Source organism: Phyllobates terribilis, unplaced genomic scaffold (genome assembly GCF_046119375.1).
Source record: "Phyllobates terribilis strain yellow unplaced genomic scaffold, ASM4611937v1 Scaffold_5__5_contigs__length_657084704, whole genome shotgun sequence".
In the NCBI taxonomy this organism is placed as follows: Eukaryota; Metazoa; Chordata; class Amphibia; order Anura; family Dendrobatidae; genus Phyllobates; species Phyllobates terribilis.
This window is the reverse complement of record NW_027362765.1, coordinates 58810232-58827818: the sequence shown is the minus strand read 5'-3', so window position 1 is coordinate 58827818 and position 17587 is coordinate 58810232. Positions and strand designations below refer to the sequence as shown.

General features: G+C 42.3%; 1 pseudogene; it reads right to left on the bottom strand.

The window, feature by feature from the left end:
- LOC141272041 (uncharacterized) overlaps positions 1 to 17587 on the bottom strand; it is a 119371-nt pseudogene that overhangs the window by 91441 nt on the left and 10343 nt on the right.

Below are 17587 nucleotides of genomic sequence, written 5' to 3'. Positions count from 1 at the left end.
CCATTTGTAGTAGCCGCCATGGGGTACTGCAGTAACAAGCGCCGGACACTACAACTTGACGGCTAAGCACCGCAGGTAAGGACTTCCAGCCGGTGGCCGCCAGCACCAATAACAGCTGATCGGCGGGAGTGCCACGTGCGGGCCCCCGGCCGATCATACATGATGCCCTATCCTACAGATAGGGCATCAATGTGAAAGTAGTGGACAACTCCTTTAAGTGAATTCTGTTCTAACTATCGCTTTCAGGTTCTTCATAAGAGATGAGGATTCCTCTGCCAACGTTTTTTAAATACAATGTTGGCACATCCTTTTATCATATGACGGCAATAATAATTTGGTTCTACAAAGTGCTTAATCTTTATTCTTTGATAAATTCTGTGCTTTCCTAGGTCTGTTCTAGAACAAATGCATTCAAGGGGAGACGGCATTAGTCCTGAAGTCAGAAGGGCATTTGACTTACCCACCCCAGCAGCTGCAACTACCATGTATGGAGGGGCTGCTTCCTCCACAGGATCCCAAGCTTGGCTTTCTTCATCCATTCTGCAGATGAGGAACGGTATGTTTGTGAATTCTTTATTTTTTCTCTGCCGTGCTGACAAAAAAAATCTTCACATGTAAAATCAGCGTCATGCTTTCACTTCTTAAGAGTGCATACAATGGGGGAGATAATCAAAAATTGTCTAATAGCAAAACTGGCTTACGACTGCAGCTGGTGATAAAATATAAAGGTGACATGACGAAATACTAATTGTAGCGAAATATCAACAATAAAACACTTGAATGTTAAGATTTTGTGGTTTCGTTGAACTTGTAAAGATTTTCTTGGCTGGCCCTGTATTTATAAAAATGTAAAATAATAACAATATGCTTGAAAGAAAATACAAATAATTTGTAGTAAAATTCAAGTTTCAATTGACTACACAGTGGCAGAAGCAGTAAACCTTTTATGCCTGGTAGAAATTGACCTTGGCTTCCTCTTGACCTACATCGTGCCTCATCCACTGCTTATACATCCCCCTACCTTACTTTTGAACATGGCACAACTCTATCTTTGACCATCTTTTGCTCATCAGTTGTCAGTCAGCAGCAAAGTCCAAATCTCTCCTAAACCCCCATCACAAGTCCATATAAACCACATATCTGACAAACTGCTACCAGTGTCATCTTTGTAAAAACATGGACATGTTCATAACACCATAGGTTATAATGGGTACGTGTGGTATCCGTGAAAAAAAACGGATGTCACAGGTACTGTAAACACGGAAGGAGGCCATAAAAGAACAATGCCACGGATCCTTTGGACTCATTGTCTAGCCATTACCAAGTCAGCTACAGTTTGCCACTACTTGTTGGTAAACATAATCATAACAATATATTTAGACATTACTATTTACGCTTTAAAGATGCAGCCAAAATGCGTTTTTGTTCTTTCGTTTTATTTCCTCCCCTTCTTGAAACAGCCATAACTGTTGTATTTTTCCATCGACATAACCATAAGAGGGCTAGTCTTTTTGTGTCATGAGTTGTAGTTTTGATTGACATCATTTATTTTACCATATAATACTGAAAAACAGGAAACAAATTCAGAGTGAGGAGTAAGGACGAAAAAATGCAATTCCATCATTATTTGTTGGGGTTTCGTTTTGATGGTGACAATTGTGCAGTAAAATTGATGAAGGAACATGATTCTCCAGATCATTACAATTACGATGATCCCAAACATACAGGTGCATCTCACAAAATTAGAATATCATCAAAAAGTGATTTAAAAATGTATTTCAGTTCTTCAATACAAAAAGTGAAACTCATATATTATATAGAGTCAATACAAACAAAGTGATCTATTTCAAGTGTTTATTTCTCTTATTATTGATGATTATGGCTTACAGCCAATGAAAACACAAATCATTATCTCAGTAAATTAAAATAATTAACAAAAAATACCTACAAAGGCTTCATAAGCATTTATAAAGGTCCATTAGTCTGTTTCAGTAGGCTCCACAATCATGGGGAAAACCACTGACTTGACAGATGTTCAGAAGGCAGTCATTGACACACTCCACAAGGTCCCAGAGTTCCAATATTCATTTGGAAATCAAGGTCCAAGAGTCTGGAGGAAGAGTGGAGAGGCACACAATCCAAGCTGCTTGAGGTCTAGTGTGAAGTTTCCACAATCAGTGATGGTTTGGGGAGCCATGTCATCTGCTGGTGTAGGTCCACTGTGTTTTATCAAGACCCAAGTCAGCGCAGCCGTCTACCAGGAAATTTTAGAGCACTTCATGCTTCCCTCTGCCAACAAGCTTTTTGGAGATGTAAATTTCATTCTCCAGCAGGATTGGCCCCTGTCCACACTGCCAACTGTACCAATACGTGGTTTAAAAACAACAGTATCACTATGCTTGATTGGCCAGCAAACTCGCCTGACCTTAACCCCATAGAGAATCTATGGGGCATTGTCAAGAGGAAGATGAGAGACACCAGACCCAGCAATGCAGAAGAGCTTCTATAACACCTCAGCAGTGCCACAGGCTGATCGCCTCCATGCCACGACGCATTGATGCAGTTATTGATGCAAAAGGAGCCCCGACCAAGTTTTGAGTGCAATTAGTGAACATACATTTCAGTAGGCCAACAATTCGGATTTTAAAAACATTTTTCAAGCTGTTATAAATAATAATAATCTTTATTTTTATATAGCACTATCATATTCCGCAGCACTTTACATACATAATTATCATTGCTGTCCCCAATGGGGCTCACAATCTAAATTCCCTATCAGTATGTCTTTGGAGTGTGGGAGGAAACTGGAGAACCCGGAGGAAACCCACTCAAACACGGGAAGAACATACAAACGCCAGGCAGATGTTGTCCATGGTGGGATTTGAACCCTGAGCCGCAGTGCTGCAGTGCTAACTAGTGATGATCGAGCATGCTAAACACTTGAAATAGATCACCCTGTTTGTAATGACTATGAAATATATGAGTTTCACTTTTTGTATTGAAGAACTGAAATAAATTAACTTTTTGATGATATTCTAATTTTGTGAGATGCACCTGTACATCTTTGCACTATTTCAGTGGCTTAAATTCTGAACTTTCTAAAAATAAATAATTTTAGTTTGTGTCGCCATTTTCCAAGACTTGTAACTGTTTCATTTTTCCATCGATGGAGCTGTGTGACTTTTCTTTTGCTTGCCGAGTGGTAGATTTTATTGGTCTCATTTTTGGGGCTACTATGTTTGGATCACTTTTTATTGCATTTTTTTTTGAGAGGTGCGGTGACTAAATAAACCACAATCTCGGTTCTTCGATTTTTTTTTTCCTTTAGGTCATATCACATAGAGGGTAAAAAAAAATCAGATTTCTATCAGTGTGTATTTCTTTTTTTATGACCATGTGACATCAGTGTGATGTCCGTTTTCATACATCTACATTATAAAATACAGTTCCACTGGTTAATAATGGAAATGTATAATGGAAATTGGATGCCACATGGATGTTCTATGTGGATCCAGATTTTCTTAAACACACCCATAGACTTGAATAGGCAAGTGTCATCTAAGACTCGAAAGAGAATACTGCGATTTTTTTTTCTCACGACAGTTGGACGGAGAGAAAAATCAGTCATCTGAACAGCCCTCTTCAATAACATGTGTCTGTGTGCTATCTGAACTGCACGAGTCCCAAAACTGTGTATGGCTTTACCCCCGAGGGTGGTTTGCACGTTAATGACCAGGCCAATTTTTACAATTCTGACCACTGTCACTTTATGAGGTAATTACTCTGGAACGCTTCAACTGATCCCCCTGATTCTGAGACTGTTTTTTCGTGACATATTGTACTTCATGATTGTGGTAAAATTTCTTCGATATCACTTGCCTTTATTTGTGAAAAAAATGGAAATTTGGTGAAAATTTTGAAAATTTAGCAATTTTCAAAATTTGAATTTTTATGCCCTTAAATCAGAGAGATATGTCACACAAAAGAGTTAATAAATAACATTTCCCACATGTCTACTTTACATCAGCACAATTTTGGAACCAAAATTTTTTTTTTTTTTAGGGAGCTATAAGGGTTAAAAGTTGACCAGCGATTTCTCATTTTTCCAACAAAATTTACAAAACCATTTTTTTAGGGACCACATCACATTTGAAGTCACTTTGAGAGGTCTTTATGTCAGAAAATACCCAAAAGTGACACCATTCTAAAAACTGCACCCCTCAAGGTGCTCAAAACCACATTCAAGAACTTTATTAACCCTTCAGGTGCTTCCAGGAATTTTTGGAATGTGGAAGAAAAAAATGAACATTTAACTTTTTTCACAAAAATGTTACTTTAGACCCAATTTTTTTTATTTTCACAGGGGTAACAAGAAAAAATGGACCCGAAAATTTGTTGTGCAATTTCCCCTGGGCACGCAGATACCCCATATGTGGGGAAAAACCACTGTTTGGGCGTACGGCAGGGCTCGGAAGGGAAGGAGCACCATTTGACTTTTGGATTGTAAAATTTGCTTGAATAATGAGCGGACGCCATGTTGCGTTTGGAGAGCCCCCGTGTGCCTAAACATTGGAGCTCCCCCACAAGTGACCCCATTTTGGAAACTAGACCCCACAAGGCACCTATCTAGATGCATAGTGAGCACTTGGAACCCCCAGGTGCTTCACAAATTGATTCGTAGAAATGAAAAAGTGGAAAAAAAAACACTTTTTAATTTTACGGATTAATTTGTGAAGCACCTGGGGGTTCCAAGTGCTCACTATGCATCTAGATAGGTGCCTTGGGGGGTCTAGTTTCCAAAATGAGGTCACTTGTGGGGGAGCTCCAATGTTTAGGCACACAGGGGCTCTCCAAACGCGACATGGTTCCAATTTGTTAGCGGACACCATGTCGCGTTTGGAGAGCCCCTGTGTGCCTAAACATTGGAGCTCCCCCATAAGTGACCCCATTTTGGAAACTAGACCCCTCAGGGAACTTATCTAGATGTGTGGTGAGCACTTTGAACCCTCAAGTGTTTTGCAAAGGTTTATGACGTAGAGCCGTGAAAAAAAAAATCTTTTTTTTTCCACAAAAACGCTCTTTTAGCCGCAATATTTTTATTTTCACGAGGGTACTAGGAGAAATTGGACCCCAAAAGTTGTTGTTCAATTTCTCCTGAGTACGCTGATACCCCATGTGTTGGAGAAAACCACTGTTTGGGCGCATGTCAGGGCTCGGACGGGAAGGAATGACGCTTTGGAATGCAGACTTTGATGGAATGGTCTGCGGGCGTCATGTCACGTTCTCAGAGCCCCTGATGTGCCTAAACAGTGGAAATGCCCAACAAGTGCCCCCTTTTTGGAACGGATACCTGATTTGTCAATTTTATAATGTAGTGTTATACGCCAGTTGTGTAGGACAACCTGACAAACACTACACAACTGAAGTATGACAACCTGACGAACACTACGTCAGCTGTGTAGTGTTCGTCAGGTTGTCATACGTCAGAAATTAATTCAATAGTTCATGGAAGTATGGTACCTTTTGAAGCAGTCTTTCATGCAGAGGCCAGGTTTGTCGGGGCAGGTGTCACATTGGTAAATGGTGTCCTTGCGTATTCCCCTTCGGTAACACACTCGGCACTTCTTTTGTGACTTACCTTTTTTTACGCTGTGAGGGATCTGCCCCAGGAAATGCTGGCCCGGTACAATTCGAGGTCCTTCAGTTCCAGAAGTAGTGGGGCCCGCTCAGCCACCACTGCCAAATATCAGGGCCTTAATAACTGTCTCCTGGAAGTGAAGGTATGACGCAGAAGTCTGGCCTGCACATTTTGACAGAAGGAAAGCGTTGTGCATTGCCATCTGAACAATGTGCACGGCCAGCTTCTTATACCATACCTTGGCCTTTCTCAAAACACTGTACGGCTGGAGGACTTGATCGGAGAGATCAACTCCCCCCATGTACTTGTTGTACCCCACTACACAGTCTGGTTTGGCGACCTGTGTAGTGGAACCTGCAAGAACTTGTGGATGGCCTCAAAACGTGTCCGGGTCATGACCATTCGGAACACTGGAGTGTTATACAAAACGTCAACACTCCAGTATTGCCGAACCTCTGTTTTTTTCAGGATGCCCATATGAAGGACCAGGCCCCAAAACTTCATCATTTCTTCTGCGTCTACAGGAGACCAGTTAGAAAATGATGAAGAGGAGTTTTGTTCCAAAAATTGATGAGCATACAAATTAGTTTGGCCCACCATGAGGTTTATAAAATCCTCAGAGAAAAAGACTTTGAAAAAGTCTATTTCTGTGAGGCCGGTGGTGTCAAACTAGATTCCTGATTCTGCCACGAAATCAGGAATCAGTGGCTCAAAATTTTCGGGGGGCGAAGTCCATATGGGGTCAGTAGTGGGGGGCGCTGGAACATCTTCTCTCCTGCGAGGACTGCGGGGCGGTCCAGCAGCACCTGAGGAGGAAGAAGAGGAGGAAGAGGAGGACGATGAGCCGTCAGAAAAGTAAAGAAATGTGGGATCCTCGCCCTCGCTGTCAATCTCAGTGTCGGAGGCAACAATAGCGTATGCCTCCTCCGCTGAATAGCGAGTTCGGGATGAGCCGGACATTTTTTTTTTCTCGTGTATGTGGTGCGTGTGTCAGTACTTTATTTAGAGTGTGTGTGTGTCAGTGTGCTTGGTGTGAACTTTTTTTTTCTGAAAAAAAAAGTGAAAAAAAGGAACTACAGTAGGTGGTGCAAACAGCGAGCACGAGTGCGGATCGGTGAACTATGTCACCAATCAACTCTCAGCAGCTGCTGGGTGTGTGCGCAGATGTGGTGCAAAGGTGGGGGGGGGGGGATTGACAGGGACAAGAAAAAGTCCTGAAAAGCAGCGAGCACGGACGTTGATCAGTGACGTAGACACTGCTCAGCGCTCGGCCGCTGCAGGACGCACGAAAAAAAAAAAAAAACTGTGGGGGGGGGGGGGGGGGGTTGGGGGTAAAAGGAGGGGGGAGAGGAGGAGGGGGGGGAGGGGTGGATGAGGGGAGAGCAGAGATGGACTTACCAAAGTCTTCTCTGTTCTTCTTTCAGCAGGATCAGCAGCAGGTTCTGGAAGAGGCTCTGAAGCGGAATCTGCAGCAGCAGGATAAGGAGCTGGAGACCCAGCAACCTGGAGACAGCAGCAGGACGCCGGAGCAGGAGATCCAGGACCCTAGAGACAGCAGCAGGACGCCGGAGCAGGAGACCCAGGACCCTGGAGACAGCAGCAGGACGCCGGAGCAGGAGATCCAGGACCCTGGAGACAGCAGCAGGACGCCGGAGCAGGAGATGCAGGACCCTGGAGACCGCAGCAGGACGCCGGAGCAGGAGATGCAGGACCTTGGAGACCGCAGCAGGACGCCGGAGCAGGAGATGCAGGGCCCTGGAGACAACAGCAGGACGCCGGAGCAGGAGATCCAGGACCCTGGAGACAGCAGCAGGACGCCAGAGCAGGAGATGCAGGACCCTGGAAACCGCAGCAGGATGCCGGAGCAGGAGATCCAGGACCCTGGAGACAGCAGCAGGACGCCAGAGCAGGAGATGCAGGACCCTGGAAACCGCAGCAGGACGCCGGAGCAGCAGCAGCGACAGGAGCAGGTAGGAGAAAGGTCTTGTAGTGTAACAGAAGATTCTGTGGCACTACAAGGCCCAGCACAGCGCAGATCAGACGTGACTGCTCTGTAGAAATCCTCACCAAGTGTGAGGATCTGCAGGGCGGTCACAGGGGGGTGACAGGGTGGTGACAGGCAGGTCACAGGCCGGTCACCACCCGGTCAGGTACTCTGATTGGTGCGATCTATGATGACATCGATCATATCAATCAGAGATGGCTGGGGCCTGGGCAGCATCACTGGGGGTCACAGGGAGGTGACAGGCAGGTCACAAGCCGGTCACCGCCCTGTGACCGCCCTGTCACCTGTGTTCAGGTACTCTGATTGGAGCGATCGATGTCATCATCGATCGCTCCAATCAGAGCTGGCTGGGGCTTCTATTACATCACAGGGGGTCATGGGGAGGTGACAGGCAGGTCACAAGCCGGTCACCGCCCCGTGACCGCCCTGTTAGCGCGCTGTCCCGCTGTGATCGGTGCGATCGATTCAATCGGCGATCGCACCGATCCTAGCAGTTTGGGGAGAGGGCTGGGGTTACTAGGCGACAGCCTAGGATCGGTGCTCTTAGGAGCACCGATCCTAGGCTGCACATCACTGTTTCCGGCAATCTGATTGCCGGAAACAGTGAGAAATGCTGTGATTGGCTGTTCAGAATTGAACAGCCAATCACAGCGATCGTGGGTGGGAAGGGGCGGCAACACCCCCCGAGATGCCGGCGCCATCTACCCTAAGGTAAGATGGCACCGGAATTTTAATGCTGTCACCGCGACTTCGGTCGCGGTGCCGCATTAAAGATAGGGCATATTAATACGTATCTGGTCCATAAGGCCCAGGGCACAGATACGTACTAATACGCCCTATGTCGTAAAGGGGTTAAATGAAACTCTGTAGGTCAGTGTGTGTCACTGTCGGAGCACAAAGCGGACAGCCCTAGGTGGCGTCACATGGATATGTGAATGTAGCCTAACTCAAGCAATTTAATAACATGACAATCCCCTTTTAAACATTTTTTCTTGTTTATTATTTTTCTGTTTATACAGGTTTCACGATTTGGACTCCTTCGGAAAGACATGGGATCGTTTTTTTTGTTTATTTAAATGGTTAATGAGGGATGGTAAGGTAGCCTTTATTTGGATAAAGTCTTTTCATTACTATGGTATGATTGGATTAGGAATGAAGTTCGTTCCTACATTCTAAACATGAAAATGGTTTCTTACCTCTGTGAATTCTCTGATATACAACAATATTTGATTTCTCATTAAAAAATTCCCATTTTAGGAACATGAAAATGGCTACTTCTTCCCTCTGTGTGTTCTTTGATGTCTAACAAAACTTGATTTGTCTGTAAAACATTTCCCACATTCTGAACATGAATATGGCTTCTCCCCTGTGTGAATTCTCTGATGTGTAAGAAGATTTATTTTCTGATTAAACCCTTTCCCACATTCTGAACATGAAAATAACTGCTCCCCTGTGTGTCTTCTCTGATGTGTAACAAGATTTGTTTTCTGATTAAAACATTTCCCACATTCTGAACATGAATATGGCTTCTCCCCTGTGTGAATTCTCTGATGTATAACGAGAGTTGCTTTGCTTATAAAACATTTCTCACATTCTGAACATGAAAATTGCTTCTTTCTTATGCGAATTCTTTTACGTTGCTTGCCCCTTTTGTTATTTTTATTTTGCTTATAAGTTTGTGATGAATCCGTAGAAAGAATCTGTTGAAAAGCATTGCTTGATAGATCTTTGTTGTGAGGGACTGGAGGTATATTTGGGATAGTAGCACACTCTTCATGCTTGATTGCTGAAACATTATGATCATCTGCTTTAACGTCTGATATCATATGTTCCTCGGATCTCCTGGCACAATCATCTGCCAAAAATGAAACCATTTTTATTTTTCAGTAACACTGCCTAATAGACATATTAATTCCAATACATTTTATAACATTTCCATATTAAAATGTCTATAAAATTTTCCTAAGGGAACTAATTTTAATTTCTTCTTTCTCTTCTTGAAAGAGCCATAATTTAGTTTATACTTTTAATTGATTTATCGGTCTTTTTTGTGGCCCCCTGTACATCTTGTACTTTGGGCTGTGACGTCACAGTGCCACGCCCCCACCAGCTCTGCGCTCACGCGGCCAAACTTCCGGCCGGAGCACGCTGCGTTTGTACCAGCGCTACAGAGTGGGTAAGAGGCACGTTTTCGGGAGGACGCTCCCGCTTTACCCCGCCAGCTCATCAGTATGATAACAGTATGGTAACAGCGCGCATCAACTGCTGAACTATTGTGCTCGGTCTGGCTGGCTGAGGACTTCCAAGCCACAACCAACAGCTGATGGCTGTGATTCTGCAAAGCCTGCCTAATCAACACACCTTTCTACGGAAGTAGTCCATACTTCTCTGAGTAAGTGCTGCCACTTTTCTCTCTCTGTTTCTTTTTCAAAAAGCTATTGTTGATTGTAGCTAGGATCAATGTGTGCATCCTCACTGAGGGGGCAGTTAGAAGTAGGATATCCATTTGGGTTGCACTTTCATTTTCCTTTTTTTGTATTTATCTACATCAATTTAGTCAGAGCCACCAGCTCTGAGTGCACTTAGCGCGGTAGTATTTGTGATTGTTTTATTATTATTACATTGTGCAGGCAGATACACACAGAGCCTGCTTACTACCAGCAGCTTGTATATCCTGTGTGAAGCGCCAGTGTGTTTTTTAGTTTTAAATATTTAAATCTTAAATCTTAGTGGACTAATTTAGCTCAAAATGTTTGGAACTATGTGATGTCATGTTCTACTTGTGCAAAGAATAAACGTTCTCACTAAAACCTGCCTGCCCATTACTAGTTCCTCATGGATCTGTATCACTATGGACTTTAAAACACTTTATAACAGATTTACACCCAGCTCATGTTATTGTAGAGTTATTTTGTGCGACTGTGAAAGTTTTTTCTCAAAATGTTGCACCTTCTTCTTCTACCTGGTCTTCCTGCAGCCAACAGCCGTGTTCTCAGTTATTTAGCGCATCTATCATCTGCATGAATAGCTATTCCATGTAGTATCTGGTAGAGGTGCAGAGTTTACAGCAAGGTACTGGAGTGCGTTCTGTTGATTATTGCAAGTCAAGTTAGACATAATTAGTGGTTACTCCTCACCTGTGCGTTTATCTGTAGGAATCTCCTCTTTACAACACTCATCACCCCTCACATATGTCTTTGTAGTATTAATATGGGTCAGATCTTCACCCTGAAAGAAATATTGTAAAAGTCACAGACAGATGGAGAAGTCCCATCTATGATCAGCTCTAATCCTGCCAGCTCCACCATTCTCATTACACAAGTATAAACCATATAATACTGGTGGATAAAACCAGACTGAGCACAAGACCTTCACAGCCGTCTACAAATTATAGGGGAGATCTCATGACATCTCTCCATCTACCTGATGATCCTGAGGTACATTGGGATTTTCTTGTTTACAGTCCCTTGGATGGAAAGGACGTGGACATCTTTTTGCTAATCTCCTCTTACTGGATAGAACTGGAGGAAACAAATACAGGGACTGCATTAATCCTTTCCATACACATAATTATGGGCCGTGTGTATTTAGTCTTGTCTATTAGCTAATTGTAGCAGCAAATGTATGAATAATACAAGTGACTATACTATGCATTTAGTGGTTACTCCTCACCTGTGCGGTTATCTGTAGGAATCTCCTCTTTACACCGCTCATCACCCCTCACATATGTCTCTGTAGTATTAATATGGGACAGATTTTCACCCTGAAATAAATATTGCAAAAGTCACAGACAGATAGGGAAGTCACATCTATGATCAGCGCTAATCCTGCCATCTCCACCATTCTCATTACACAAGTATAAACCATATAATACTGGTGGATAAAACAAATAATACTGGTGGATAATACGAGACTCAGCACAAGACCTTCACAGCAGTCTACACATCATAGGAGAGATTTCATGACACCTTCTCTCCATCTACCTGATGATCCTGAGGAACATCGGGATTTTCTTGTTTACAGTCCCACTGAAGAAGAAGATGGGGACATCTCTCTGGTGTTGTCCTCTTACTGGATAGAACTGGAGGAAACACATACAGGGACTGAATTCATTCTTTATATACAGATAATAATAGGCCGTGTGTATTTAGTCCTGTCTATTAGCTAATTGTAGCAGCAAATGCATGAATAATACAAGTGACTATACTATGCATTTAGTGGTTACGCCTCACCTGTGCGGTTATCTGTAGGAATCGCCTCTTTACACCACTCATCACCCCTCACATATGTTACTGTAGGATTAATATGGGTCAGATCTTTACTCTGAAATAAATATTGCAAAAGTCACAGACTGATGGAGAAGTCACATCTATGATCTGGTCTAATCCGGCCATCTCCATCGCTCTGATTACATAAGTATAAAACATATAATACTGGTGGATAAAACGAGACTGAGCACAAGACCTTCATAGACATCTACACATCACAGGGGAGATCTCATGACACCTTCTCTCCATCTACCTGATCATCCTGAGGAATATTGGGATTTTCTTGTTTATAGTCCCATTGAAGAAGAAGACGGGGACATCTCTCTGGTGTTGTCCTCTTACTGGATAGAACTGGAGGAAACACATACAGGGAGTGAATTCATTCTTTCCATACAGATAATTATAGGTCGTGTGTATTTAGTCTTGTCTATTAGCTAATTGTAGCAGCAAATGTATGCATAAAACAAAAGACTAAACTATGCATTTATTGGTTACTACTCACATGTGCTATTATCTGTAGGAATCTCCTCTTTACACCGCTGATCACCCCATATATATGTTAGTGTAGGATTAATATAGGTCACATCTTCACCCTGAAATAAATATTGTAAAAGTCACAGACAGATGGAACATCTATGATCAGCTCTAATCCTGCCATCTCCACAGTTCTCATTACACAAGTATAAAACATATAATACTGGTGGAAAAACAAGACTGAACACAAGACCTTCACAGCTGTCTACACATCATATGAGAGATCTCATGACACCTCCTCTCCATCTACCTGATGATCCTGAGGAACATCGGGATCTTCTTGTTTACAGTCCTGTGGAAGAAGAGGTCGGGGACATCTCTCTGGTGTTGTCCTCTTACTGGATAGAACTGGAGGAAACACATACAGGGATTGAATTCATTCTTTACATACAGATAATTATAGGCCGTGTGTACTTAGTCCTGTCTATTACCTGGTGGTGTGAGAGACTGTGGATCATCCATCAGGACATCCTTGTACAGATCTTTTAAACAAAGAAGAGAATAAGTATGTCAAACAAGGTATCACCTATGTATATTGTGGTATAAGCCAAAATGTACATTAAAACCCCTTAAAAATAGGCCAATGGCTATCTAAAATATCACCCAGAGAAGCTCATAATAGGTTTCAATTCTGCCCTATCTCATGACATAATGAACAGGATATCAATGGTAAACATAGCAAACTTAATATATGCACCTGGATACTAATATGATGAATGCTGGATCTAGGTAGATGTCAAAAAAGAAAAATCAAAGCCCTATTATGGAGATTGACCACGTAATACAAAGCAATACATGTAAAGAAATAATAACAGGGCAGAATATGTGTAGATAAACATTACACATGATACACGGCCAGCACAACCAAAATAGTCCAATATGACTATACTCTGCATTCAGTGTTTACTACTCACCTGTGCAGTTATCTGTAGGAATCTCCTCTTTACACCACTCATCAACCATCACATATGTCTCTGTAGTATTAATATGGGGCAGATCTTTACCCTGAAATAAATATTGCAAAAGTCACATCTATAATCGGGTCTAATCCTGCCATCTCCACCATTCTCATTACACAAGTATAAAACATATAATACTGGTGGATAAAACAAGACTGAGCACAAGACCTTCACAGCCGTCTACACATCATAGGGGAGATCTCATGACATCTTCTCTCCATCTACCTGAGGATCCTGAGGAATATTGGGATTTTCTTGTTTACAGTCCTGTGGAAGAAGAGGACGGGGACATCTCTCTGGTGTTGTCATCTTACTGCATAGAACTGGTGAAAACACATATAGGGACTGAATTCATTCTTTACAGACAGATAATTATAGGCCGTGTGTATTTAGTCCTGTCTGTTAGCTAATTGTAGCAGCAAATGCATGAATAAAACAAGTGACTATACTATGCATTTAGTGGTCACTACTCACCTGTGCGGTTATCTGTAGGAATCGCCTCTTTACACCACTCATCACCCCTCACATATGTTACTGTAGGATTAATATGGGTCAGATCTTTACTCTGAAATAAATATTGCAAAAGTCACAGACAGATGGAGAAGTCACATCTATGATCAGCTCTAATCCTGCCATCTCCATCGCTCTGATTACATAAGTATAAAACATATAATACTGGTGGATAAAACGAGACTGAGCACAAGACCTTCACAGACATCTACACATCACAGGGGAGATTTCATGACACCTTCTCTCCATCTACCTGATCATCCTGAGGAATATTGGGATTTTCTTGTTTATAGTCCCATTGAAGAAGAAGACGGGGACATCTCTCTGGTGTTGTCCTCTTACTGGATAGAACTGGAGGAAACACATACAGGGAGTGAATTCATTCTTTCCATACAGATAATTATAGGTCGTGTGTATTTAGTCTTGTCTATTAGCTAATTGTAGCAGCAAATGTATGCATAAAACAAAAGACTAAACTATGCATTTATTGGTTACTACTCACATGTGCTATTATCTGTAGGAATCTCTTCTTTACACCGCTGATCACCCCATATATATGTTAGTGTAGGATTAATATAGGTCACATCTTCACCCTGAAATAAATATTGTAAAAGTCACAGACAGATGGAACATCTATGATCAGCTCTAATCCTGCCATCTCCACAGTTCTCATTACACAAGTATAAAACATATAATACTGGTGGATAAAACAAGACTGAACACAAGGCCTTCACAGCCTTCTATACATCATAGGAAAGATTTTGTGACAACTTCACTCCATCAACCTGATGATCCTGAGGAACATTGGGATTTCCTTGTTTATAGTTCCGTGGATGACTAGGATGGGGACATCTCTCTGGTGTTGTCCTCTTACTGGATAGAACTGTAGAAAACACATACAGGGACTGAATTCATTCTTTACATACAGATAATTGTAGGCTGTGTGTATTTAGTCCTGTCTATTACCTGGTGATGTGAGGGACTGAGGAACCTCCATCATGATGTCCTTGTACAGATCTTTAAAACAAAGAAGAGGATAAGTAAACAAGGGATCATCTATTTTTATTGAGGTATAAGCAGAAAAGTAAATTAAAACCCTTTAAAAATAGGCCAATGGCTATCTAAAATATCACCCAGACAAGTTCACAATAGGTTTTTAAAGTCTGCCATATCTCATGACATAATGAACAGGATATCAATGGTAAACATAGCAAACTTAATATATGCACCTGGATACTAATATGATGAATGCTGGATCTAGGTAGATGTCAAAAAAGAAAAATCAAAGCCCTATTATGGAGATTGACCACGTAATACAAAGCAATACAGGTAAAGAAATAATAACAGGGCAGAATATGTGTAGATAAACATTACACATGATACACTGCCAGTACAAAAAAATGGTCCAATATGACTATACTATGCATTTATTGGTTACTACTCACCTGTGCTGTTATCTGTAGGAATCTCCTCTTTACACCGCTCATCACCTCTCACATATGTCTCTGTAGTATTAATATGGGGCAGATCTTTACCCTGAATCAAATATTGTAAAAGTCACAGACAGATGGAGAAGTCACATCTATGATCAGCTCTAATCCTGCCATCTCCACCGTTCTCATTACAGAAATATAAAACATAATACTGGTGGATAAAACAAGACTGAACACAAGACCTTCACAGCCATCTATACATCATAGGGGAGATCTCATGACACCTTCTCTCCATCTACCTGATAATCTTGAGGAACATTATTGGGATCTTCTTGTTTACAGTCCTGTGGAAGAAGAGGACGGGGACATCTCTCTGGTGTTGTCCTCTTACTGGATGAAACTGGAGGAAACACATACAGGGACTGAATTCATTCTTGACAGATAATTATAGGCCGTGTGTATTTAGTCCTGTCTATTACCTGGTGATGTGAGGGGCTGGGGAATCTCCATCATGACGTCCTTATAAAGATTTTTGTGTCCTTCTAAATACTCCCACTCCTCCATGGAGAAATAGATGGTGACATCCTGACACCTTATAGGAACCTGACACATACAATGATACCGTCATTCCCCCGATCCCTTCATAGTGATACTGTATAATGTCCCAGCATTCCCAGCAGTGTCACCTCTCCAGTCAGCAGCTCAATCATCTTGTAAGCGAGTTCTAGGATCTTCTGGTCATTGATGTCCTCATGCATCAGGGGGTGAGGTGGAGGCCCTGTGATTGGGCTCAGGGTTCTTCCCCATCCCTTAGACACAGGAACCCGAGAGCGCTCAATAGAGGTCTTCTTCACTACTGTGTAATCCTGGTTATGGAGAGACACATTAATAAATCTCTCTACAGACATTACCAGACACTCCCCTCTGCAGGCCTGTCCATCTGTTATTCCCGTAGATGAGAATGATGTAATGTGATGTCATCAGAATCTCTCACCTCTCCAGTAAGCCGGAAAAGGATCTCTAGGGTGAGGTGTAATATCCTTTCCGCTATCTTGTCCCTGTCCCTGTCCATTCTTGATGGGTCAATCAGTAGAATTCTCTTATATGGAAGATCTCCACTGAGTGGATTATTGTAGGGGCCTGAATGGGAAGATGACGATGTAACATCATAAAGATCCCATGTAATAATACAATTACTGAAGATAATAAGGGGAAACATATGAGGTGTTAGAACTTAGAATAAGTAGATGTTGTATTCCTTTTCTTTGTATGGACTGGAACATGAGCGGAATATCTTGTGGATGCAGTTCTCCTACTCAGGCAATCATTGGCTATGTTGGTCACTGCCAGGGATGCAATAATCGTGGCAGTGCAGGAGGGGAGCCTGCCGATGACAGTGCCAATTTCACCTAGATGTGCATATTTGGACAAACATCCAGCTGAAATGTATTGCAGCACAGAGACTCGCCAACTCCCTGCATTGCAATACATGCTGCTGGCCAATCAGAGGCAGACAGCAGACATCAGCTTACCCATGCCATGCGACGCATGACAGTGACATCATAGGCTGCCAAAGTCATGGGAGTGGAGGAAGGTAAGAATAATCTTTTGTTTCTTTTTAAAATGTGCTGGACAAGAACGGAAGGGACCCAGGGGAAATTATTATAGGAAGGGACCCAGGATGGGGGACATTATTTCTAAAAGGGGCGAAGGATAAGGGACATTACTACAGGAAGGGGCACTGGGTTGGTGGCATTATTTCTAGAAAGGATGAGGATCCAGGATGGGGGACACTATTACATGGGGGGTGAACACGTCTTTATGGGATCTAGAACGCTATAAGGGCTCATACAACTGACCAACATGCAGGTGAGAGCACAGGTCTAAATTTTGTATTGCTGCTTTAGCCACTATTTGCCTACAAGGTTGATATGCTTGTCTAGATTGAGCAGTAAGTACAGAGACTGGAGGGGGGCACAGGAAGGGTTTAAATGAAAGCGGCAAAGGATCATTAATTATTTTACAGCATTTAGTGTTTTTTCTTCACATCTATTGAAAATCTATTGAAAAAATTTGCAGATTTTAGACCACACTCAGTAACCAGTATTTTTTTCCTCAGAATCAGCAGCTGAATACTGTAACGCTAGTCATCGTTCACGGACAAGCCATGAGGCAGGATAGTCAAACGTTCTGGGGTCATGTCAAGAAAGCAAGTCATAAGCAAAAGGGCAAAGACAAAT